The sequence below is a fragment of the Coregonus lavaretus genome (genome assembly GCF_964263955.1).
Source record: "Coregonus lavaretus genome assembly, chromosome: 10".
Classification (NCBI taxonomy): domain Eukaryota; kingdom Metazoa; phylum Chordata; class Actinopteri; order Salmoniformes; family Salmonidae; genus Coregonus; species Coregonus lavaretus.
The window spans coordinates 8,358,672-8,384,049 of record NC_139997.1 but is presented as its reverse complement, the minus strand read 5'-3'; the positions used below and the strand labels follow the sequence as shown (position 1 = coordinate 8,384,049).

At 43.0% G+C, this 25,378-nt stretch overlaps 1 long non-coding RNA gene across 1 annotated transcript; it reads left to right on the top strand.

The window, feature by feature from the left end:
• Window positions 1-71: 71 nt before the first annotated feature.
• LOC311136535 lies at window positions 72-17,303 on the top strand. Its single transcript, XR_014613879.1, has 9 exons — window positions 72-400; window positions 898-932; window positions 1,642-1,809; window positions 3,402-3,621; window positions 4,167-4,366; window positions 5,059-5,184; window positions 6,690-6,775; window positions 16,759-16,882; window positions 16,987-17,303. It is a non-coding gene; the product is annotated as an uncharacterized lncRNA (long non-coding RNA).
• Window positions 17,304-25,378: the final 8,075 nt, after the last annotated feature.

The following is a 25,378-nucleotide window of genomic DNA, read 5'->3' as shown; positions in this document are numbered from 1 at the left end:
TAGTTACCACAGACACAAAGTCAAAATGGTCTATATCGTAAAAAATTAATGAATACAAAGAAATAGCTTTTTGGTCTTAATTTAAGGTTAGCAGTGTGGTTAAGGTAAGGGTTAGGTTTAAAATCTGATTTTAAGAAGATAAATTGTAGAAGTTGGTGGGGGTTAGGCAATTATGCCTTTGTGGCTGTGGTAACTAGTGACGACCATCATCTTGCTTCCTCAAATCGAGAACATGTGTGGAAATAACAACAACAACAACACGGCAAGCCAGGGGCTCACCTACGATGGTTGTAGTCTTTTCAGACAAATACTAACGTTAGTGATGTTATCAACGCTAAGTGGCAAAAGAGTCAAAATACAATACATACGATCTAAAGATGATAACCCAGGACTTTTAGAGGTAAGTGGGCTACAAAACATCGTCGCATATGGCGTTGCAGTATTTCAAGTTAGCCTTAGCAGCTAGCTAGCTGTTCCTACGCAGTTACAAGTTCATCCATGCCAGCACGCCCAAGTAGACTGCATTGTTGCTTGTTTGCACAAAAACCATAGTTATTAGTCAACGAGACAAGTTATTGAACAACATTTTATGCAGGATGAATTAGGAACATAATAATGAATATTTATGTTGAACCTTTTTGATGACATGTTGTTTGTACTCTAATTTATAATCTGGTATTTGTGTTTAACCAAAGACTAACAATGTCAATGCTCTTTGGTTCAGCTCCATAGAAGATGCTTTTTTCATCACATACACTTTTAATCCTGCAAATTAGCCCATAGTTCTTTGTAGATATGCAGTCAATTTAATGCTGCATATGCCATAGATAGGATGTGGTTGTCTCTGGGGTGGAGCTAAACCTTTCTTGACTGATTGTAATGACTCTTATCTTCTAGATTTTGAAGCCAGTTTCATCAGGCTTCTGGACAAGGTAACCAAAGGGGCCAAAATTGAAAATCAAGTCATGAGGGGATGCATGGCTACAGCCAGTGCATGTCACACCTCCAAAAGACTGATGTCATTGGTGTTGTTTGTAATCTGCAGCCACCTACCTGTGAATGCATGCATGTACATCAAACTGTCCATGGCAGTCCACACTTCAGTGTCACACACGAACTCATCAGCCCTTCAAGGATAATTAACATATTGGTATTACCAAAACATGCGTAATATTTTGTAAGCCTGGCCCTGTAATAGTATTGATTATCAGTAATGATCTTTCCTTGTAACATGAATGTTGCTCTCCAGCTCTTGAATGTATTTTAAGTTGGGAAATGTTTCCAGCATATTTTGGAGACCTTGGACCCCCTCATAGTGTCATAATGTTGAAACACAGCATTTGCAAGGCACATGCTAGAGTGGGTGTAGTTGCGTTTGTTGACATGCACCTAATGTCCACTAGGCATTATGTAAAGTGTAAACCCCTTTAGACGCAGAGGCCAGACCCAGACTGGTCTCCCTGACCTGGGCCATGTTCATAAGGGCACATCGTAGCAAAAACGTTTTTGCAGCCAAAAACAAAAATCGGTGTTCTTACTTAGTGGACACAGATAAAGTAGATCAAGTTGAAGTGGAACCTCCCTGTTTCAAAACATGTTCTCCCTACTGAACACAACCGTATCCTGATTCTGTCCCTGCAGGAACGGTGCTGTTCTACCAGCCAGGCCTGCTGGACGGCGGCGTGGTGGAACATGACTGTACCACCTAGCGCTCTGTGGGTTGCTACCTGGTTTCCCTATTCATGCTGGCTCCCTTCATGAAGCATCATTTGAAGGCTGTGCTGAAGGGGGTCACCAACGACCCCCTCGGTGAGACCATGTTCCTTTCCTACCTTAAAAGTACTTTGCGAAAACTGCTGGCGTAAAAATGGCTTTATAAATACATTTGATTGGTTATATCAGCCTGCTGAATTCTTCCCCCTTCTCTCAGAAGTGTGCACTCGTAGAGAATCGGACCGCAGCCTTTATTTTTGCTTCGTCCCATTTTCCACACCTGTGGGCTGCCATTGTAGTCCATTCTAGACCATGCAGTCACGCGAGAGTAAGCTACAACGTCATCTCCCACATCTACAGGCGGAAAATGGGAGACCTTGGATAAAAACGTGTTTTAAAAGCTTATTTTAATTACCACGTTTTCTGCGCTAAACTATGTAGAATATTGGCCTGTTGGAAACTATAGCTCCATACTACATCGCACAGTTCAGGCTTGATCTGATGTATCGCCACAGAAACTGCACATTGAGCTCACAAAAACAAAAAAATGAACGAAATGGAATTCAAATAATTGAACCGACGTCGGTCAAATAGTTGTTTAAAAAAACGAAAAATAACCGAAATTTCGGTTAATGGATCGGTACTATAATTTTTGTTACATTTGGTACTACTGTCAAATGTGTCTCACGTAGTCTACTGATTGAGAGAAGATCAAGTCTATCAGCGCAGCTGATGTTCCCCGTTGTGCCTGCTCCACATCGCTAGCTCTAGCCCAGGGATCTCCAACAGGCAGCCCACCAGTGAGTATCTCACCAATCAATTCTGAAAGTACATGCTTTTTTTCACGTGTTCCATTTCAAACTGTCATAAACCTAAAGCTCCTGGCTACTATCCAATCAAAGCCACATTGACATTATCCCACACCTGGTTAACCCCTACTTAAAAAGCCAAACGTAACACAATATCTGCCAATTAATTTCATGCAATATTGCCCGTCTGTCTGTTTGGTGCGCGCATTTGTCTATCACTCAGTATGTAGCCAGTTAGCGACGCTAATGATAACTGTCTTGTGGGTGGTAGACTTTCTCCCAAAAAATATTTTGAAAGCTATCAACAACAAAAAAAGAGTAGCTCGCAACGTTTTCATTTTTGAAAAGTACCTCTCATGCTAAAAAAGGTTGGAGACCCTCTACTCTAGCCTGTCCTGAGGAACCACTGCACTCACTGGGAGTCTGGGCTGCATCACCACTCATGCTGCACAGAACTGTTAATGACTGTTTGCAAAACAATGTCCATTACTGGCTAGAACACTTTACAATCAAGGTTCGAAATCACAGGAGGCTGCTGAGGGGAGGACGGCTCATAATAATGGCTGGAATGGAGTAAATGGAATGGTATCAAACACATGACTTTGATACCATTCCATTAATTACGTTCCAGCCATTACTATGAGCCCGTCCTCCCCAATTAAAGTGCTATCAACCAATCAAGAAGACAAGAAAGGCTACTAAAGTGTGACTTTGTCTTCGTGTTTCTTGGCTAGTCATATCGTTTTGGTCGCACACTAGGTTGTTTTTCAATGTTAGTTTGAGTTTGTGGTGGAATGTCAGGAGCATTCATTCAGGTGGAATATTCAAGACGCTGAAGAAATTTGGCTTGGCACCTAAAACCCTCACAAACTTTTACAGATGCACAATTGAGAGCATCCTGTCGGACTGTATCACCGCCTGGTACGGCAACTACGCCGCCCGCAACTGCAGGGCTCTCCAGAGGGTGGTGTGGTCTGTCCAACGCATTACCGGGGGGCAAACTACCCGCCCTCCAGGACACCTACAGCACCCGATGTCACAGGAAGGCCAAAAAGATCATCAAGGAAATCAACCACCTGAGCCACTGCCAGAAAGCGAGGTCAGTACAGGTGCATCAAAGCTGGGACCGAGAGACAGAAAAACAGACTGTGGATCGGTACTATAACTATCACTAGCACATTAGAGGCTGCTGCTGCCTATATAAATCACTGGCCACTTTAAGAAATGGAACACTAGTCACTTTAATAATGTTTACATATCTTGCATTACTCATCTCATGGATATACTGTATTCTATAATATTCTACTGTATCTTAGTCCATGCCGCTCTGTCATTGCTTGTCTGTATATGTATATATTCTTAATTCCATTCCTTACTTAGATTTGTGTGTATTGGGTATATGTTGCGAAATTGTTAGATATTAATTGTTAGATATTACTGCACTGTTGGAGCTAGAAGCACAAGCATTTCGCTACACCCGCAATAACATTTGCTAAACACGTGTATGTGACAAATACAATCTGATTGATTTGATTGAATGTGTTGGTGTGTGGTGGAATGTGTTGGTGGTGCATATGTTCCTTTGGCTCTTCTCTGCCTATGTTGATGCTGATGTTTTGAACTGCTTTCTTTACTTCCGTCCAGGTGGTGAAGAGGGGGTTGGCTCCAGGTGGTGAAGAGGGGGTTGGCTCCAGGTGGTGAAGAGGGGGTTGGCTCCAGGTGGTGAAGAGGGGGTTGGCTCCAGGTGGGGGAGGAGAGGTTCTGTTCTCGTGTCCCGTTCGCAAAACCCTCTTTTACGTCCAACTGTGGGACCCCGGCAAGATCAAGAGAATCAGAGAAATAGTGTATCCTTCACACTATTAATCACTTTCTCTTATGGTCTTTGTCGAGAGTCTTGTCAGTTATGTCATGTTTTAGTCTTTGTCAAGTCCTCCTCTTGTTCACCATCCAAAGGACACAGGGACAACTCAAATTTCTGACTCAATCTTTTTTATTTTTAGTTTGCTTTCAGTTGATTGGTCTGTCCAGTAAATTAGGTTGTAAACCTTTAAAGACAGAACAAAAAGTTACCATTTTAATTAAACATTTTAATGAACTTAAATTAGTTTAAACATTCTAAATAACTTAAATGAATTAACCATTTAAGCCTTTTACCATTGGCGTCTTTGGACTGAACCTGAGTGAACTTGGAGTCTTCTCTCTGAAGTTTGTTCTTCTGAATGACTGAGCTCCTCCATCCTTCACAGGTGCTCCAGATCAGTGAAAATGATTGATCAGGTGACAAGCAGCCGGTTTGCTGCTGCTGGTGCACTCTGGGAAGTGTAGTTCTTTGACTCACTCCTGAGATTCAGCTCAACAGTCTTTGTTTACATTCTTGTATTTTTCAAACTTCAACTGTCATTGCCACCTCATTGCTTTACCTGGCTCTGTGTTTAAGTGATTGAACTACTGCTTGACAATAAAATACAACTTTATTGATCCATTCATTATACAGAGAAAACTGAAATTGTTACACACCTTGACATTGGTCATACAGGTACTTTGTAAGTGTCTCTCCTCAGATGGCCAACAGAATAGTGGACTCTGCCAGAAGCGTACTGAACAAATTCATTCCAGATATTTACATCTACACAGACCACATGAAGGGGGACAATTCTGGGAAGTAAGTCCTCTCTCAGCCTAACATTAGTCTTCCTCTGATAAGGAAACTATGATGCTAAAACATTGTCCACTAGATTTTAGACATTTTAGTCATTTAGCACACACTCTTATCCAGAGTGACTTACAGGAGCAATTAGGGTTAAGTGCCTTGCTTAAGGGCACATAGACATATTTTTCACCTAATTGGCTCAGGGATTCAAACCAGCAACCTTTCGGTTACTGGCCCAACGTTCTTAACCTCTTTGCTACCTGCCGCACTAGATCAATCAAATGTATTTATTTATAAAGCCCTTTTTTTACATCAGAAGACGTCACAAAGTGCTATACAGAAACCCAGCCTAAAACCCCAAACAGCAAGCATTGCAGATGTAGAAGCACGGTGGCTAGGGAAAAACTCCCTAGAAAGGCAGGAACCTAGGAAGAAACGTAGAGAGGAACCAGGCTCTGAGGGGTGGCCAGTCCTCTTCTGGCTGTGCTGGGTGGAGACTATAAGAGTACATGGCCATTAAGGCCAGATTGTTCTTGAAGACGTTCATAGATGACCAACAGGGTCAAATAATAATCACAGTGGTTGCAGAGGGTGCAACAGGTCAGCACCTCAGGAGTAAATGTCACTTGGCTTTTCATAGCCGATCATTCAGAGGTCGAGACAGCAGGTGCGGTAGAGAGAGAGAGTCGAGGCAGGCAGAACAGTTGAAACTGGAGCAGCAGCACGACCAGGTGGACTGGGGACAGCCAGGAGTCATCAGGCCAGGTAGTCCTGAGGCATGGTCCTAGGGCTCAGGTCCTCCGGGAGGGGAGGGAGAGAGAATTAGAGGGAGCATACTTAAATTCATACAGGACACCAGAGAAGACTGGAGAATTACAACAGATATAACAGGCTAACCCTAGCACCCCGGCACATAGACTATTGCAGCATAGATACTGGGGGCTGAGACGAGAGGGGTTGGGGGACACTGTGGCCCCGTCCGATGATACCCCTGGAAAGGGACAACCAGGCAGGATATAACCCCACCCACTTTGCCAAAGGACAGCCCCCACACCACTAGAGGGATATCAACAGACCACCAACTTGCTACCCTGAGACAAGGCTGAGTATAGCCCACAAAGATCTCCTCCACCGCACGAGCCAGAGGGGGTGCATACTTCTTGGGGATATACCTTTTGAAGATTTACTTTCCAAGAAAATTGGGGGTCAAATTGTATTCAACACAGATTTACAGTGTTGCCATTGAAGTTATTTTTAGTTTTCACTGCTTAATCAAAATCAATAGCATACATTTTCTGATGAGGCACAATCTGTTTATCATAGAGAAACATTTTTAATCAGTCATGTTGATCACACTAACAATAGTTGTTCTAGCATACTTCAAGGTTCAAGGGTACTGTTTAGCTAGTATTTCACTTATGGTGAGGCATACGCTTATTGATAAGGTTGTTATTGATAAGTTCCCCCTTGATTGATTGTTTGGGTTGGTTGATCGATTAATTGGTGTACCCCCTCAGTTCTCCAGGTTTTGAGCTGACCCTGGTGTTAGAGACCATGAATGGGACGTTCCTGTGCCAAAATGCTGCTGGAGGAGATCTCCAAGGTGGGTGACACACATACACCATCAATCCAACCCCACGTCACAGGACGGGGTGCACTTCCTATCAATAACGTAAGAATTGCCTGACGCATAACAAAAATAACGACAGGGCTTTTGGAAACAGGACATGTCAATTTCATAAATGTCAACAGACAATTTGTTTGTTGGACATTGGTGGGATCTTTTTGTCTGTAAAAATGAATTATGCGGAAAATGGCGGTGGAATCACGTTTATGCGCAAATATTTATATTATAACCATCATATCCAAGTAAACTTGGAGTGACGTGATGATATGGGACAACCACCACGACGTGGAAAAGCATGAAAAGTTTATAGGCAGATGAAATAAGTTATGATGAACTTCACATGGTGGTTAAGTGCACTATGATCATTCAAGTTTCCAATAGGCTAAATATCGAGGGTAGGCTATTATTTGAATCCTGGTGACATTATATGATCGGTGCTTGGCTGCGAATGATCAAATAAAAGGATCTTGCTCTTATCCATATCTCATATAACCCCCTGTCCACTATCAGTGGTCCTCTGTAGCTCAATTGGTAGAGCATGGCGCTTGTAACGCCAGGGTATTGGGTTCGATCCCCGGGACCACCCATACGTAAAAATGCGCACATGACTGTAAGTCGCTTTGGATAAAAGCGTCTGCTAAATGGCATATTATTATTATTATTATTAAATGGCATATTATTATTATTATTATTATTATTATTATTATTAAATGGCATATTATTATCAGTGAAGTCTTGTCTAGAGAGCATGCACCAAAACCAGACTGGGCAAGTTTGCTATTTATCGCAACAGTTTTTGTGACAAAACCATTAGTGGAGTTGAAATTGCGATGGAAGCCTATTTAACTTATCGTCACTGTCGGATGAAAACCTCTTCTCCAAAACAGAAACTTTTCAGGAAATGGAAAAAAAAACTGCCATAATCTACCATTAACGAACAAACAATTTCGAAATTTAAGAAGCTATTTTCGAATACATTTTCTTGGTCCTAGAGTCATGAAATGTTCAGAGTACATTGAGGGGGTTACTGCTTTCAAAACATGTAGAAATATGAAAATTGGTAAACATTGAGTTATGCGGTTTTCATCAGCGACGGTATGTTTTTTTTATTCGGTACATGGGAACTTAACAACAAAAGTCATTTTTATGTGCACTACGTCATCACGCACAGACTTTTATCCGCAAAAAGTCAGTTTGATGGAAACACCAATGGTGGGAAAATGTGCATATTGTTTTTATGCAGATTTTAGAATATTCGCATGACAATCTAGCTAATGAATAGCAACAAAACTGGTTCTTCGTTTGTAGCTCTTTCAAGTCACGTTTAAGCTCTTATTGTTGGTGAAGGTACTATTTATTTAGCCATGACGAGGTCAGAAGACCTCTTTTCCAAGGCCTGTATCCACAGAGCATCTCAGAGTAGGAGCGCTGATCTAGGATCTGTCCATATAATCTTATTCATTAAGATCTAAAAGGCAAAAGGCTGGGCTCCCGAGTGTTTCCTCCGACACATTGGTGGTGCGGCTGTCTTCCGGGTTAAGCGGGCGGGTGTTAAGAAGCGCAAGTTTTTGGCGGGTCATGTTTTGGAGGATGCATGACTTGACCTTCGCCTCCCGAGCCCGTTGGGGAGTTGCAGCAATGAGACAAGATCGAAATTGGGGAGAAAAAAGGGGGTAAAATAAAAATAATAGAATGATCTAAAAGGCTAAACGGATACTAGATCAGCACTCCTACTCTAAGATGCTTTGTGGATACGGGCCCTGGACTATGTATAACTGTCATTACAGCTGGTCAGTACAGTAAAGTACAGTACATGACAGGCACAGAGTGGCTTTACTCATGTAAATGGACTCCTTAATTAATGTATTTAAATCACCATCTGTTTATGTATAAAACAACATTCTCAGTGTGTGGTATGTACCATCAGGGGTGCACAGAGGGAGACAGACAGACAGACAGACAGACAGACAGCCGTCCCTTAGATAGAGATTGGACTCGGCTCATCATTACTAGGGAATGTGGGTAAAGGCAGGATGGAGTGGAGTGGAGTGTTTATAAATGGAGTGTTCATTAAAGTTTATACAGGGCCTTGCAAAAGTATTCAGACCCCTTGGATTTCTTCGCATTTTATTGTTACAAAGTGGGATTGAAATGGATTTAATTGTATTTCTTTGTCAACAATATACACACTCATAGTGGAAGATAAATTATATATATACTTTTAAAGATAAATAAAAGATTAATAACTAAGTATTCAGCCCCTTTGTTTAGGCAAGCCTAAATTAGTTCAGGAGTAACATTTGGCTTAACAAATCAATTCAAACTTTATTTGTCACATGCGCCGAATACAACAGGTGAAATACTTACAAGCCCTTAACCAACAATGCAGTTCAAGAAAGAGTTAAGAAAATATTTACCAAATAAACTAAAGTAAAAAATAATACAAAGTAACAATAACGGGGCTATATGCAGGGGGTACCGAGTCAATGTGCGGGGGTACAGGTTAGTCGAGGTAATTTGTACATGTAGGTAGGGGTAAAGTGACTATACATAGATAATAGACAGCGGGTAGCAGCAGTGTAAAAACAAAGGGGGGGGGGGGGGTCAAAGTAAATAGTTTGGGTGGCCATTTGATTAATTGTTCAGCAGTCTTATGGTTTGGGGGTAGATGCTGTTAAGGAGCCTTTTGGTCCCAGACTTGGCGCTTCGGTACCGCTTGCCGTGCGGTAGCAGAGAGAACAGTCTATGACTTGGCTTTGTCGTGCCCTCTTCACGACTGTCTTGGTGTGTTTGGACCATGATAGTTCGTTGGTTATGTGGACACCAACGAACTTGAAGCTCTCAACCTGCTCCACAATGTAAATAGTTTGGGTGGCCATTTGATTAATTGTTCAGCAGTCTTATGGTTTGGGGGTAGATGCTGTTAAGGAGCCTTTTGGTCCCAGACTTGGCGCTTCGGTACCGCTTGCCGTGCGGTAGCAGAGAGAACAGTCTATGACTTGAGGGACTGGAGTCTTTGACAATTTTTTGGGCTTTTGTCTGACACCGCCTGGTATATAGGTCCTGGGTGGCAGGAAGCTTGGCCCCAGTGATGTACTGGGCCGTACGCACTACCCTCTGTAGCGCCTTACGATCAGATGCCGAGCAGTTGCCATACCAGGCGGTGATGCGACCGGTCAGGATAATCTCGATGGTGCAGCTGTATAACTTTTTGAGGATCTGGGGACCCATGCCAAATCTTTTCATTCTCCTCAAGGGGAAAGGTGTTGTCGTGCCCTCTTCACGACTGTCTTGGTGTGTTTGGACCATGATAGTTTGTTGGTGATGTGGACACCAAGGAACTTGAAACTCTCGACCCGCCTTTTCCTGTAGTCCACGATCAGCTCCTTTGTCTTGCTCACATTGAGGGAGAGGTTGTTGTTCTGGCACCACACTGCCAGGTCTCTGACCTCCTCCCTATAGGCTGTCTCATCGTTGTCGGGCATCATGGACCACTATGTGTGAAATAATAGGGGTTGACATGATTTATGAATGACTAACCCTTCCTCTGTCCCCCATACATACAACATCTGTAAGGTCCCTCAGTCAAGTATTGACTTTCAAGCACAGATTCAACTACAAAGACCACACAGCAAATTCTCATTGACGGGGCTGTAGTGGAGCAGGTTGAGAGCTTCAAGTTTGTTGGTGTCCACATAACCAACGAACTATCATGGTCCAAACACACCAAGACAGTCGTGAAGAGGGCACGACAAAGCCTATTCCCCCTAAGGAGACTGAAAAGATTTGGCATGGGTCCTCAGATCCTCAAAAAGTTATACAGCTGCACCATCGAGAGCATCCTGACTGGTTGCATCACTGCCTGGTATGGCAACTGCTCGCCCTCCGACCGCAAGGCACTACAGAGGGTAGTGCGTATGGCCCAGTACATCACTGGGGCCAAGCTTCCTGCCATCCAGGACCTCTATACCAGGCGGTGTCAGAGGAAGGCCCTAAAAATTGCCAAAGACTCCAGCCACCCTAGTCATAGACTATTCTCTCTGCTACCACACGGCAAGCGGTACCGGAGCGCCAAGTCTAGGTCCAAAAGGCTTCTTAACAGCTTCTACCCCAAAGCCATAAGACTCCTGAACAGCTAATCGAATGGCTACCCAGGATATTTGCATTGTCCCCACCCCCTTTTTTATGCTGCTGCTACTCTGTTTATTATCTATTGTGGCGTACCGCCGACAAGCCACCAGGGGGAGACTCGTTGAGGCCTGGTGACAGACGGAGTCTACATCACACGGCGGTGGCTCCCTCTGCTGGATGTGCCAGGTCTCGACGGGTCCTCTGGCCAGGACTAATTGGGGCTGATTGAGGCTGGTGAGTAATCAAGGGGCTGATTGCTCACCAGCCGTACGGGGCCCATAAAGCTGCCAGGAGGGCAGCACAAGGGGAGGTTGGAGGTATTGAGAGGTTGATACCGGATAGACGTCCTCACGGTCTGCTAGAACCGAGGGGCTCGCTGTTCTACCCCAGAGGAATGTAACCCGGAAGAGGTCTCCTGGAGGAGACTTTACTTCTTCTCTTTTTCTTTATTGTTTTAAATAAACACCCTTGAAACTGAGGTATCACACTTGTGTCTGATCTGTGTAAACATTTAGATCAAACCACCTGGTCTGCCACACTATGCATAGTCACTTTACCTCTACCTACATGTACATATTACCTCAATTACCTCGACTAACCTGTGCCCCCGCACATTGACTCTGTGCCGGTACCCCCTGTATATAGCCTCGTTACTGTTATTTTATTGTTGCTCTTTAATTATTATTAAAAAAATATATATATATGTTTATTTTAGTAAATACTTTCTTAACACCTATTTTTCTTAAACTGCAATGTTGGTTAAGGGCTTGTAAGTAAGCATTTCACTGTAAGGTTTACACCTGTTGTATTCGGCGTGTGTGACAAATAACATTTTATTTGATTTTGATTTGAAAGGAATATACTTTCTGGCCTAAATGCAAAGCCTTATGTTTGGGGCAAATCCAACACCACATCACTGAGTAACTGCCTCCTTAATTTTCAAGCATGGTTGCATCATGGTATGGGTATGCTTGACATAGGCAAATACTGGGGAGTTTTTCAGGATAAAAAGAAACTGGATGGAGCTAAGCACAGGCAAAATCCAAGAGGAAAACCTGCTTCAGTCTGCTTTACACCAGAGACTGGGAGAGGAATTCCCCGTTCAGCAGGAAAATAACATACAACACAAGGCCAAATCTACACTGGAGTTGCTTACCAAGCATACAGTCAATGTTCCTGAGTGGCCAAGTTACAGTTTTTACTTAAATCTGCTTGGAAATCTATGGCAAGACTTGAATATTGCTGTTTAGCCATGATCCCCAACATCTTGACAGAGCTTGAAGAATTTTGAAAAGAATAATGGGCAAATATTGCACAATCCAGGTGTGCAAAGCTCTTATAGACTCGATGCCGAAGTTGTTTCTAACAGTTATTGACTCAGGGAGCTGAATACGACTATATTTTAGTTCATATAATTTCTATTAATCTTTCAAAAATGTTAGAATTGATCTTCCACTTTGACATTACAGGTTATTTTGTGTAGATTGATGACAAAAAAATCACAAACAAATTTTAATCCCACGTTGTAACACAATAAAATGTGAAGAAATCCATGGGGTCTGAATACTTTTGAAAGGCACTGTAGTTTTGTGATTTAATGTGTGAAGAAATGTGTTCCATGTGTTCAATCACCAGCGGAATGCTAGAATTTGTAAGACGCTCTGGATAAGAGCGTCTGCTAAATGACTTAAATGTAAATACAGTATTTGATCCCCTGCTGATTTTGTACGTTTGCCCACTGACAAAGAAATTATCAGTCTATAATTTTAATGGAAGGTTTATTTGAACAGTGAGAGACAGAATAACAACAAAAAAATCCAGAAAAACGCATGTCAAAAATGTTATAAATTGATTTGCATTTTAATGAGGGAAATAAGTATTTGACCCCGTCGCAATCAAAAAGATTTCTGGCTCCCAGGTGTCTTTTATACAGGTAACGAGCTGAGATTAGGAGCACACTCTTAAAGGGAGTGCTCCTAATATCAGCTTGTTACCTGAATAAAAGACACCTGTCCACAGAAGCAAGCAATCAATCAATCAATCAGATTCCAAACTCTCCACCATGGCCAAGACCAAAGAGCTCTCCAAGGATGTCAGGGACAAGATTGTAGACCTACACAAGGCTGGAATGAGCTACAAGACCATCGCCAAGCAGCTTGGTGAGAAGGTGACAACAGTTGGTGCGATTATTCGCAAATGGAAGAAACACAAAATAACTGTCAATCTCCCTCGGCCTGGGGCTCCATGCAAGATCTCACCTCGTGGAGTTGCAATGATCATGAGAATGGTGAGGAATCAGCCCAGAACTACACGGGAGGATCTTGTCAATGATCTCAAGGCAGCTGGGACCATAGTCACCAAGAAAACAATTGGTAACACACTACGCCGTGAAGGACTGAAATCCTGCAGCGCCCGCAAGGTCCCCCTGCTCAAGAAAGCACATATACAGGGCCGTCTGAAGTATGCCAATGACCATCTGAATGATTCAGAGGAGAACTGGGTGAAAGTGTTGTGGTCAGATGAAACCAAAATCGAGCTCTTTGGCATCAACTCAACTCGCCGTGTTTGGAGGAGGAGGAATGCTGCCTATGACTCCAAGAACACCACCGTCAAACATGGAGGTGGAAACATAATGCTTTGGGGGGGGGTTTTCTGCTAAGGGGACAGGACAACTTCACCGCATCAAAGGGACGATGGACGGCGCCATGTACCGTCAAATCTTGGGTGAGAACCTCCTTCCCTCAGCCAGGGCATTGAAAATGGGTCGTGGATGGGTATTCCAGCATGACAATGACCCAAAACACACTGCCAAGGCAACAAAGGAGTGGCTCAAGAAGAAGCACATTAAGGTCCTGGGGTGGCCTAGCCAGTCTCCAGACCTTAATCCCATAGAAAATCTGTGGAGGGAGCTGAAGATTCGAGTTGCCAAACGTCAGGCTCGAAACCTTAATGACTTGGAGAAGATCTGCAAAGAGGAGTGGGACAAAATCCCTCCTGAGATGTGTGCAAATCTAGTGGCCAACTACAAGAAATGTCTGACCTATGTGATTGCCAACAAGGGTTTTGCCACCAAGTACTAAGTAATGTTTTGCAGAGGGGTCAAATACTTATTTCCCTCATTAAAATGCAAATTAATTTATAACATTTTTGACATGCGTTTTTCTGGATTTTTTTGTTGTCATTCTGTCTCTCACTGTTCAAATAAACCTACCATTAAAATTATAGACTGATCATGTCTTTGTCAGTGGGCAAACGTACAAAATCAGCAGGGGATCAAATACTTTTTTCCCTCACTGTATAAGTGTTCAGGTTGGTTAGTTAAGTGGTTGGTTTTAAAAAGGCCATGAATTTAGATTATTGTCGCGCCAACCAATAATAGGCTTTGATTGAAGCTCAATGTTAAATTAAAATCTCCCTACCATCATATATAAGCCAATATGACACCAATGTCGGTGAAAATGTGCAAATCACCTTGATTGGAGGTACACAATGCACTCCCTGCCTCTTGTTGTGAGCTGTCCAGCCATTACAGAGAACCACGTACTGGATTTTTAACAGGGTCGTTAGCATTAGGAAAAAAATACAATCTCTTGCCCCGACCTAGCTCCAATATCTAGGCGTCCATAAAGTGACCATTAGACTTGCCACCTTTCGGGCTTGAATAAGTTTGTAGGGGCAATAGTTTTGATTAAATGTATAATTTATTGCTCTCACGTGCTCATTTCCCACCATTAATAACCAATGATGTGTTACCTTTTTGTAGCATTTCTGACAATGCTAACATATTTTTTTAGCCAAAGCTCAGAGTTCTAACACCAGATCGATCAACTTGGTTGCTCAGCAACAACACAGCTGCTTGGACAAGGCTGCCAGTCATAAGAAGTGTATGGAACAAACCTAGGGTACTGTAGATAGCTAGCTATATAGTGGTATTCAAGCTGATGTTAATCAATAAATGCAAACAGATATTTTGAACTAACGTTAGCTTGCTTGTCCAAAGTCCAACAGCTAGCCTCTGTAGCTAGCTAACACCATTCAGCTGAAAGCTAGCTAGCTACTGAACAGGCGAAGATAGGTAGCTAGCTATATTTGGTTATGGAAAGTTTTTACACAAATTACTTCAGCCTTTAGCTAGCTAGCTAGAGCCAGACCACAACAGCTGAACTTGTCACAGAAGCTAGCTAATGTTAGATAGCTCATGTCCAAATGCCAGTCCTACATTCCACAAAACATAGCTAGCTAGCTAACGTACATCAGTTCAAAACCAACACCAAACTTGAGGCAAATTGCCACGCTGCTACCTTACATTGGTGTGTATTCATGGATGCCAAGGGAAGCCAGGCTTCCCAAAACAATTGACAAAGAAAAAAAGTAATTATTTAATTTTTCGTCTCTGTGTTTCATAAATGTCTTTCAATTCGCAAGAGGCTGAATGTATCTCACCGGAGAAAGCATCAGAGCGAACTAAACCGCACTCTTAGCATTGAATGCAAGGGAAGCCAGCAAGCATTTGTCCTCCCTTGATAAAACATTCTAAATAAATAGCCAATCAGCGTTGAGCTAAACTGAGTGAGCTCAGCTGTGAATGGTCCTGGCGCACCAAAAAAAAGTGTCAAGGGAAGCCAGTTTGGATTTGGCTTCACACCAATCACATCAGAAGCCAAACGTCACTGACAGAGAATTCTGAACCAACCATATAAATGTATAGGATGCATAACTCTGCAAAGCTTTAGGCTAGAAACAAGCTGTAAAAGGCACAAAAAAGACATGTCTTTGTTTAGTCTCTATGGCTGAGTTATACGACCTTCAAAAGTCGATGACTTAACTTTTTTTTTTTTTTCAATGGTAATTGAGTCATATTTTACAATGTAACGCTGTCACAATCAATTGAGCTATTCACCTTCTGAAAACTGCAGACAATTACTTTTGACTATCCATGGTAAATTCTACACATACTTTAATAGTTAGTTCAAAACTGATTTGAGCTATTACAGGGCAACAGCCAGCAGACCAAGGTTTAAACCAGCAACCCTTGCAGTTATGCAAGCACACCACCTGTGCCATTAAGGCCCAGACCTTTTGGCAGAGGCCGAACTAAAGGTTCCAATAGCACTGCCAATAACAGACTTAATGGCACAAATCAAGCTTTGCATGTGGAAATGTTGTATAATGCACGTTTTAAAGAGCGACTGCCCCTAAAAACCAACTAATCCCTTTGAAAACGGCCTATGTGGCATCGATATGAGTCAAACGTTTTATTATTGCATCAAAATGTTATACAAAGTGTAAATAAGGTAATTTTGGTCATAAAGTCAGTCTCGTCTAAAACTGAGTTTGGAACCTCAGTGTGTCACAACGAGTAAATGAAGGTTGGGTTTTGACAAGCTCCACGTGCAAATCGCCCCTCCGCCCACTTCGCTTCCCTTCATTGAATGGGGCTCCATTGTTTCATCGCCTCAACGCGTTCAAAGGATCAGTGCCGCTTTGAGACTGAAAATCCCTATACGGATTGACCAACTATGGTTTGCATGCCCTTCCGAAGGACCCTATCATGCGGAATAGGTGGTTGGAGTTCGTTGGTCCCCAGTGGTGGTGAGTATAATGGTAGCTAGACCATAGACTGCTGCTTATGTATCTGGTTATGTATGTTTGAAAAGTTGTATTAAAAAATACCTGGCTTGATAAACTAGTAGGCTAATTCCCCAGCCAAGCAGATACCACTAGTAGAGTCATTTTGGTTGTGAAGTGCATTATCAAAAAGCTTTGTTCTTTCTTTAGAACAAAAAATGCAATTTACCACTCCTGTCTATTGTATCACCCTGTCACAGACCCTCCCAGTCAACACCACCTCATCAGATTGCCTGCTGCAGTTGTTGGAGAGATGTCCAGTTTGCATCCGAACATGCAGCATAGAGAAGACCTTCATCAGCATCATGCAGACTTGACTTCACTGTGAGCATTATTTGTTGCTTGTTTTCTACTTCTTAGATGCATATACAGTGCCTTCAGAATGTATTCATACCCCTTGACTTATTCCACATTTTGTTGTGTTACAGCCTGAATTCGAAATTGATGAAATTGACTGGACAGCTGTGGACAAGGTTCTGACAGATGGGTGTGTCTTGGTGGCGGCAAGGACACACCCAAGAAACACCCACATCAAACCACACCCCCAAGCAAACTCACGTTTGGCTTCTGTCATGGACGCCAGCATTTCTTGAGGAGCAAGCAAAAAAACGAAGCCAAATCAGCGTGTGCAGTTTCCCTTAAACAGAAAATCCCCTTCCGGTGTAAAAATCATGGAAATTAAAAACAAAAAACTATGTTTTAAGTGAGAAGTAGGCATTGGTTGAAAAATAAAGGAAATTGTGTGACCGATGTGTATGAAGTTTGCTAAGGATTCAAACCTCAAACAGCCTAATTCATACTCTTCAGTGGGATAATGGACTTTACAGTGTCCTGCTATTAAAATAATATATATATATATATATATATATATATATATATATATATATATATATATAAACACTACCGGTCAAAAGTTTGGACACACCTACTCATTCAAGGGTTTTTCTTTATTTTTACTATTTTCTACATTGTAGAATAATAGTGAAGACATCAAAACTATGAAATAACACATATGGAATCATGTAGTAACCAAAAAAGTGTTAAACAAATCAAAATATATGTTATATTTGAGATTCTTGAAATAGCCACCCTTTGCCTTGATGACAGCTTTGCACACTCTTGGCATTCTCGCAACCAGCTTCATGAGGTAGTCACCTGGAATGCATTTCAATTAACAGGTGTGCCTTCTTAAAAGTTAATTTGTGGAATTACCTTCTTAATGTGTTTGAGCCAATCAGTTGTGTTGTGACAAGGTGGGGGGGTATGCAGAAGATAGCCCTATTTGGTAAAAGACCAAGTTCATATTATGTCAAGAACAGCTCAAATAAGCAAAGAGAAACGACAGTCCATCATTACTTTAAGACATGAAGGTCAGTCAACAAGGAACATTTCAAGAACTTTGAGAGTTTCTTCAAGTGCAGTCGCAAAAAAACATCAAGCGCTATGATGAAACTGGCTCTCATGAGGACCACCACAGGAATGGAAGACCCAGAGTTACCTCTGCTGCAGAGGATAAGTTCATTAGAGTTACCAGCCTCAGAAACTGCAGCCCAAATAAATGCTTCAAAGAGTTCAAGTCACAGACACATCTCAACATCAACTGTTCAGAGGGGACTGTGTGGATCAAGCTTCCATGGTCAAATTGCTGCAAAGAAACCACTACTAAAGGACACCAATAAGAAGAAGAGACCTGCTTGGGCCAAGAAACACGAGCAATGGACATTAGACCGGTGGAAATGTGTCGTTTGGTCTGGAGTCCAAATGAGAGATTTTTGGTTCCAACCGCTGTGTCTTTGTGAGATGCGGTGTGGGTGAACGGATGATCTCTGCATGTGTAGTTCCCACCATAAAGCATGGAGGAGGAGTTGTTATGGTGTGAGGTTGCTTTGCTTGTGACACTGTGATTTATTTAGAATTCAAGGCACACTTAACCAGCATGGCTACCACAGAATTCTACAGTGATACGCCATCCCATCTGGTTTGGGCTTAGTGGGACTATTATTTGTTTTTCAACAGGACAATGACCCAACACACCTCCAGGATGTGTAAGTGGCGCAGTGGTCTAAGGCACTGCATTGCAGTGCTAGCTGTGCCACTAGAGATCCTGGTTCGAATCCAGGCTCTGTCGCAGCCGGCCGCGACCGGGAGACTCATGGGAAGCGCACAATTGGCCTAGCGTTGTCCAGGGTAGGGGAGGGAATGGCCGGCAGGGATGTAGCTCAGTTGATAGAGCATGGCGTTTGCAACGCCAGGGTTGTGGGTTCGATTCCCATGGGGGACCAGTATGAAAAAAATAAAAAATATGTATTCACTAACTGTAAGTCGCTCTGGATAAGAGCGTCTGCTAAATGACATAAATGTAAATGTAAATGTAAGGGGTATTTGGCCAAGAAGGAGAGTGATGGAGTGCTGCATCAGATGACCATCAGATCCTCCTCTCCACCCTCTCCGAGCTGGGCATCTCCGGCGCGGCTCACTCCTGGATTGCGTCCTACCTGACCGGTCGCTCCTACCAAGTGGCGTGGCGAGAAGCTGTCTCCGCACCACGTGCTCTCACCACTGGTGTCCCCCAGGGCTCAGTTCTAGGCCCTCTCCTTTTCTCCCTATACACCAAGTCACTTGGCTCTGTCATATCCTCACATGGCCTTTCCTATCATTGCTACGCTGACGATACACAACTAATCTTCTCCTTTCCCCCTTCTGATAACCAGGTGGCGAATCGCATCTCTGCATGTCTGGCAGACATATCAGTATGGATGACGGATCACCACCTCAAGCTGAACCCTGGCAAGACGGAGCTGCTCTTCCTCCCGGGGAAGGACTGCCCGTTCCATGATCTCGCCATCACGGTTGACAACTCCGCTGTGTCCTCCTCCCAGAGTGCGAAGAGCCTAGGCGTGACCCTGGACAACACCCTGTCGTTCTCCGCCAACATCAAGGCGGTGACCCGCTCCTGCAGGTTCATGCTCTACAACATTCGGAGAGTACGACCCTGCCTTACACAGGAAGCGGCACAGGTCCTAATCCAGGCACTTGTCATCTCCCGTCTGGACTACTGCAACTCGCTGTTGGCTGGCCTCCCTGCCTGTGCCATTAAACCCCTACAACTCATCCAGAATGCCGCAGCCCGTCTGGTGTTCAACCTTCCCAAGTTCTCTCACGTCACCCCCCTCCTCCGCACACTCCACTGGCTTCCAGTTGAAGCTCGCATCCGCTACAAGACCATGGTGCTTGCCTATGGAGCAGTGAGGGGAACGGCACCTCTGTACCTTCAGGCTCTGATCAGTCCCTACACCCAAACGAGGGCATTGCGTTCATCCACCTCTGGCCTGCTGGCTCCCCTTCCTCTGCGGAAGCATAGCTCCCGCTCAGCCCAGTCAAAACTGTTCGCTGCTCTGGCACCCCAATGGTGGAACAAGCTCCCTCACGACGCCAGGACAGCGGAGTCACTCACCACCTTCCGGAGACATTTGAAACCCCACCTCTTTAAGGAATACCTGGGATAGGATAAAGTATTCCTTCTAACCACACCACCCCCCCCCCCCCCCCCCCCCCCCCGCCCCAAATTGTAAAGTGGTTATCCCACTGGCTATAGGGTGAACGCACCAATTTGTGAGTCGCTCTGGCTAAGAGCGTCTGCTAAATGACGTTAATGTGCCCTTGAGCAAGGCACTTAACCCTAATTGCTCCTGTAAGTCGCTCTGGATAAGAGCGTCTGCTAAATGACTAAAATGTAAATGTAAATGTAATGACCTGGCCTCCACAATCCCCCGACCTCAACCCAATTGAGATGGTTTGGGATGAGTCAGATGGCAGAGTGAAGGAAAAGCAGCCAACAAGTGCTAAGCATATGTGGGAACTCCTTCAAGACTGTTGAAAAAGCATTCCAGGTGAAGCTGGTTGAGAGAATGGCAAGAGTGTGCAAAGCTGTAATCAAGACAATGGGTGGCTATTTGAAGAATCTCAAATATAACATATATTTTTATTTGTTTAACACTTTTTTGGTTACTACATGATTTCAAATGTGTTATTTCATAGTTTTGATGTCTTCACTATTATTCTATAATGTAGAAAATAGTAAAAATAAAGAAAACCCCTTGAATGAGTAGGTGTGTCCAAACTTTTGACTGATACTGTATATCTCATTAGGCTGTATGCATTTATTTTTATCTAGGCCTATTGTAAATGTGTATTATTATAGCTTAATAATCTTTATTGCAACAATAAATACAAATACACACAACTTTAAGCTGAACTGTCCATTGATCAGCACAGCAATTTATGAAACAGTTGATACTTTCTGAGCTTATGTCAATATTACAGGTAAACTAACGGTTACAGAAATCAGGAATGCAGACGGGCTCTATAGACCTCTAAGCCGGGGTATGAATACTTTGCCTTCAGAAAGTATTCATACCCCTTGACTTATTCCCCATTTTGTTGCGTTACAGACTGAATTCAAAATGGATTAAATAGATTTTTTTTCTCTCACCCATCTACACAATACACCCCATAATGACAAAGTGAAAACATGTTTTTAGACATTTTTGCAAATGTATTGAAAATGAAAATGAAATACAGAAATATGTAATTTATATAAGTATTCACACCCTTGAGTCAATACATGTTAGAATCACCTTTAGTAGTGATTACAGCTGTGAGTCTTTCTGGGTAATTCTCTAAGAGCTTTGCACACCTTGATTGTACAGTATTTGCACATTATTATTGTTTTATTCCTCAAGCTCTGTCAATTTGTTTGTTGATCATTGCTAGAGAGCCATTTTCAAGTCTTGCCATATATTTTCAAGCCGATTTAAGTCAAAACTGTAACTAGGCCACTCAGAAACATTCAATGTCATCTTGGTAAGCAACTCCAATGTATATTTGGCCTTGTGTTTTAGGTTATTGTCCTGCTGAAAGGTTAATTTGTCTCTCAGTGTCTGTTGGAAAGCAGGCTGAACCAGAATCTAGGATTTTGCCTCTGCTTAGATCTATTATGTTTATTTTTATCCTAAAAAAAATCCCCAGTCCTTGCCGATGACAAGCATACCCATAACATGATGCAGCCACCACCATGCTAGAAAATATGAAGAGTGGTACTCAGTGATGTGTTGGATTTCCCCCAACATAATGCTTTGTATTCAGGACATAAAGTTAATTTCTTTGCCACATTTTTTGCGAATTGCAAATTGGATGCATGTTTTGGATTATTTAAAAAATCTGTACTGGCTTCCTTCTTTTCACTCTGCCATTTAGGTTAGTATTGTGGAGTAACATCAATGTTGTTGCTGCATCCTCAGTTTTCTCCTATCACAGTCATTAAACTCTGTAACTGTTTTAAAGTCACCACTGGCCTCATGGTGTAATCCCTGAGCAGTTTCCTTCCTCGGTAAAGTGTAATTAATAACTTCACCATGCTCAAAGGGATATTCAATGTCTGCTTTTTTTATTTTATTTTATGTATGTATCTACCAATAGTCGACCTTTGCGAGACATTGGAAAACTTCCCTGGGCTTTGTGGTTGAATCTGTGTTTGAAATTATCTGCTCGACTGAGGGACTATACAGATAATTGTATATGTGGGGTACAGAGATGTTAGTAATTCAAAAATAATGTTAAACACTTATTGCATGCAGAGTGAGTCCATTAAACTTATGTGACTTTGTGGCGAAATCCCGCTCGGAGCCTTCACCATGCGCTGCCGCTTTAAAAGTGCACCAGTTGTCAGGAAGGATTATGTAAATATTTATCTTCCGTTTCTGTGTGATAACTCTCGGTTAGCGCGGCAATTTTGACTGTGGGTGCAACTCATGCAGAACTATTCTTTATTTTCGGAAGAGCTTAGTTCATTAAAGTTTTAAGCCAGGTCGCCGGTGTTACTGTTTGGAACCGCTCTTTCCATAGATCTCATTGATGATTAGCAACATTGTTGTGAAGCTTTTGTGAGGAAAACAAACCAAAGCGTGTATCGGAGGGACGAATATAACTTCAATGCTGGAGTAGCCTTCAACAGTTGACATGCTGACCACACCGCACGAGTTGCGTGCTCGAGCGTAGCAAAATAAGTGTACACATACAAGTTATTCAATCATTGCACCCACACTGCTCGCGCACGTCAACGAGCGTCTGCCTGGCCAGGCGCTAAAATAGAACTCGGTCAACGCGCTGCAAGTCCTGCCTCTCCCATCTCCTCATTGGTTTTTAGCAGCATCTACCCACGTGGGTGATTGAAAGACACACACCAGTGTCAGTCGGTGGTGGTAATGCACCTTTTAAAGTTGGTTGCCAAACACAATAGTCCAAAGAAGAACCCTGAAGGAGGAGAGATTACTAGAAAACTAACTTTTCCCGTTTTATCTGTGGATTCATTGTCGGAGTAGAGGACTTTGTGCATTTCAGGTAAAATAACCCAATGTTTATATCCCAGAACAAATTAGCTAGCAACAGCAAGCTAGCTAGCTAAATTGCCATAAATGTTTAATGCTTTTCGACCTGTCCCGAAATTAATATAATTGGTACAGAGTTTGTTTTGATATTTCAACCTGCGTGTCATGATCGCGTCTGGTGTGGGGGGACAAAATCAATTTGCGCGCGTGCGGTCTGAATATAAAAGCACCCATGAACACACCACATACACACAATTGTTGAATCATGTATTTTATTGGAACCCCATACTGTGTCAATGTGGACATGCCCAATGTAAATTATGACCAGGATTCAGGAGTTGGAGAGCCTTGTCCCTTATCCCCTATATCCTCTCCACGGTTACCCTCCCTTCAACCTCTTCCTATTACCCTGCCCAGACAGACTGGGAGAGGTGTCTCTGTGCTCACTGGACAAATGGAACAATGGACACACCTTTTAATAACAAAAATATAAATGCAACATGCAACAATTTCAAAGAGTTACAGTTCATATAAGGAAATCTCTCAATTGAAATAAATTCATTAGGCACTAATCTATGGATTTCACATGACTGGGAATAAAGATATGCATCTGTTGGTCACAGATACCTTAAAAGGGTAGGGGCGTGGCTCAGGAAACCAGTCAGTATCTAGTGTGACCATCGTTTGCCTCATGCAGCGCAACATCTCCTTCACATAGAGTTGATCAGGCTGTTGATTGTGGCCTGTGGAATGTTGTTCCACTCCTCTTCAATGGCTGTGCGAAGTTGCTGGATATTGTCGTACACGTCGATCCAGAGCATCCCAAACATGCTCAATGGCTGACATGTCTGGTGAGTATACAGGCCATGGAAGAACTGGGACATTTTCAGCTTCCAGGAATTGTGTACAGATCCTTGTGACATGAGGCCATGCATCATCATGCTGAAACATGAGGTGATGGCAGCAGATGAATGGCACGACAATGGGCCTTAGGATCTCATCACGGTATCTCTGTGCATTCAAATTGCCATCAATAAAATGAAATTGTGTTCGTTTTCTGTATCTTATGCTTGCCCATACCATGACCCCACCGCCACCATGAGGCACTCTGTTCACAACGTTGATATCAGCAAACCGCTTGCCCACACAATGCCATACACGCTGTCAGCCATCTGCCTGGTACAGTTGAAACCAGGATTCATCCGTGAAGAGCACATTTTTCCAGTGTGCCAGTGGCCATCGAAGGTGTGCATTTGCCACTGAAGTCGGTTACGACACTGAACTGCAGTCAGGTCAAGACCCTGGTGTGGACGACAAGCATGCAGATGAGCTTCCCTGAGATGGTTTCTGACAGTTTGTGCAAGAAGTTCTTTGGTTGTGCAAACCCACCGTTTCATCAGCTGTCTGGGTGGCTGGTTTCATACGATCCCACAGGTGAAGAAGCCAGATGTGGAGGTCCTGGGCTGGCATGGTTACATATGGTCTGCAGTTGTGAGGCCGGTTGGACATGCTGCCAAATTTTCTAAAACAATGTTGGAGGTGACTTATGGTAGAGAAATAAACATTCAATTCTCTGGCAACCGTTCTGGTGGACATTCCGGCAGTCAGCATGCCAATTACACGCTCCCTCAACTTGAGACATCTGTGGCATTGTGTTGTGTAACACAACTGCACATTTGAGTGGCCTTTTATTGTCCCCAACACAAGGTGCACCTGTGTAATGCTCATGCTGTTTAATCAGTTTCTTGATATGCCACACCTGTCAGGTGGATGGATTATCTTGGTGAAGTAGACATGCTAACTAACAGGGATGTAAACAAATTTGTGCACACAATGAGAGAAATAAGCTTTTTAATGCGTATGGACATTTCTGTGATCTTTTATTTCAGCTCATGAAACATGGGACCAACACTTTACATGTTGTGTTTATATTTTTGTTCAGTATAGTTTGACAATGCAGAAGAATGCCATTCTCAAACTTAGTGAAAGTGTAGTTGCGGTTAGCTCACCTTCATCGTCAAATGGAGGAAAACCAATAACAAACTGTTCAGAGACAGAAATATTAGCAAGATTCTCTGAAACAACAGGATGTTCAAGGGAAAATGTAAAGTTTCAAAACACTCAAACTAACCATAATGTTGTCCTGAACTGTCTTGAGGAGGATCAGAAAGCAGAGGAGTCGGCCTCTGTTGTGAAAGAAGTGTGTGCTCACCTGAAAGATGTTATGGAGGACATGAAAAACTCTTCACAGGGGAAATGCGATTTATGATTGAGGAATCTCCCCGCCTTGCCAGCAATGTTCGAACGTTTGCAGAGTGTGGAGGATCTGGTGTGTCTTGTGACCCAGTTTGAGAAGGACTGGAAGCACCACCTCTAAACTCAAAACCCTGTTCCCTCATCCCGGTATCCCAACAACTCTCCTGGGGCTAAACCG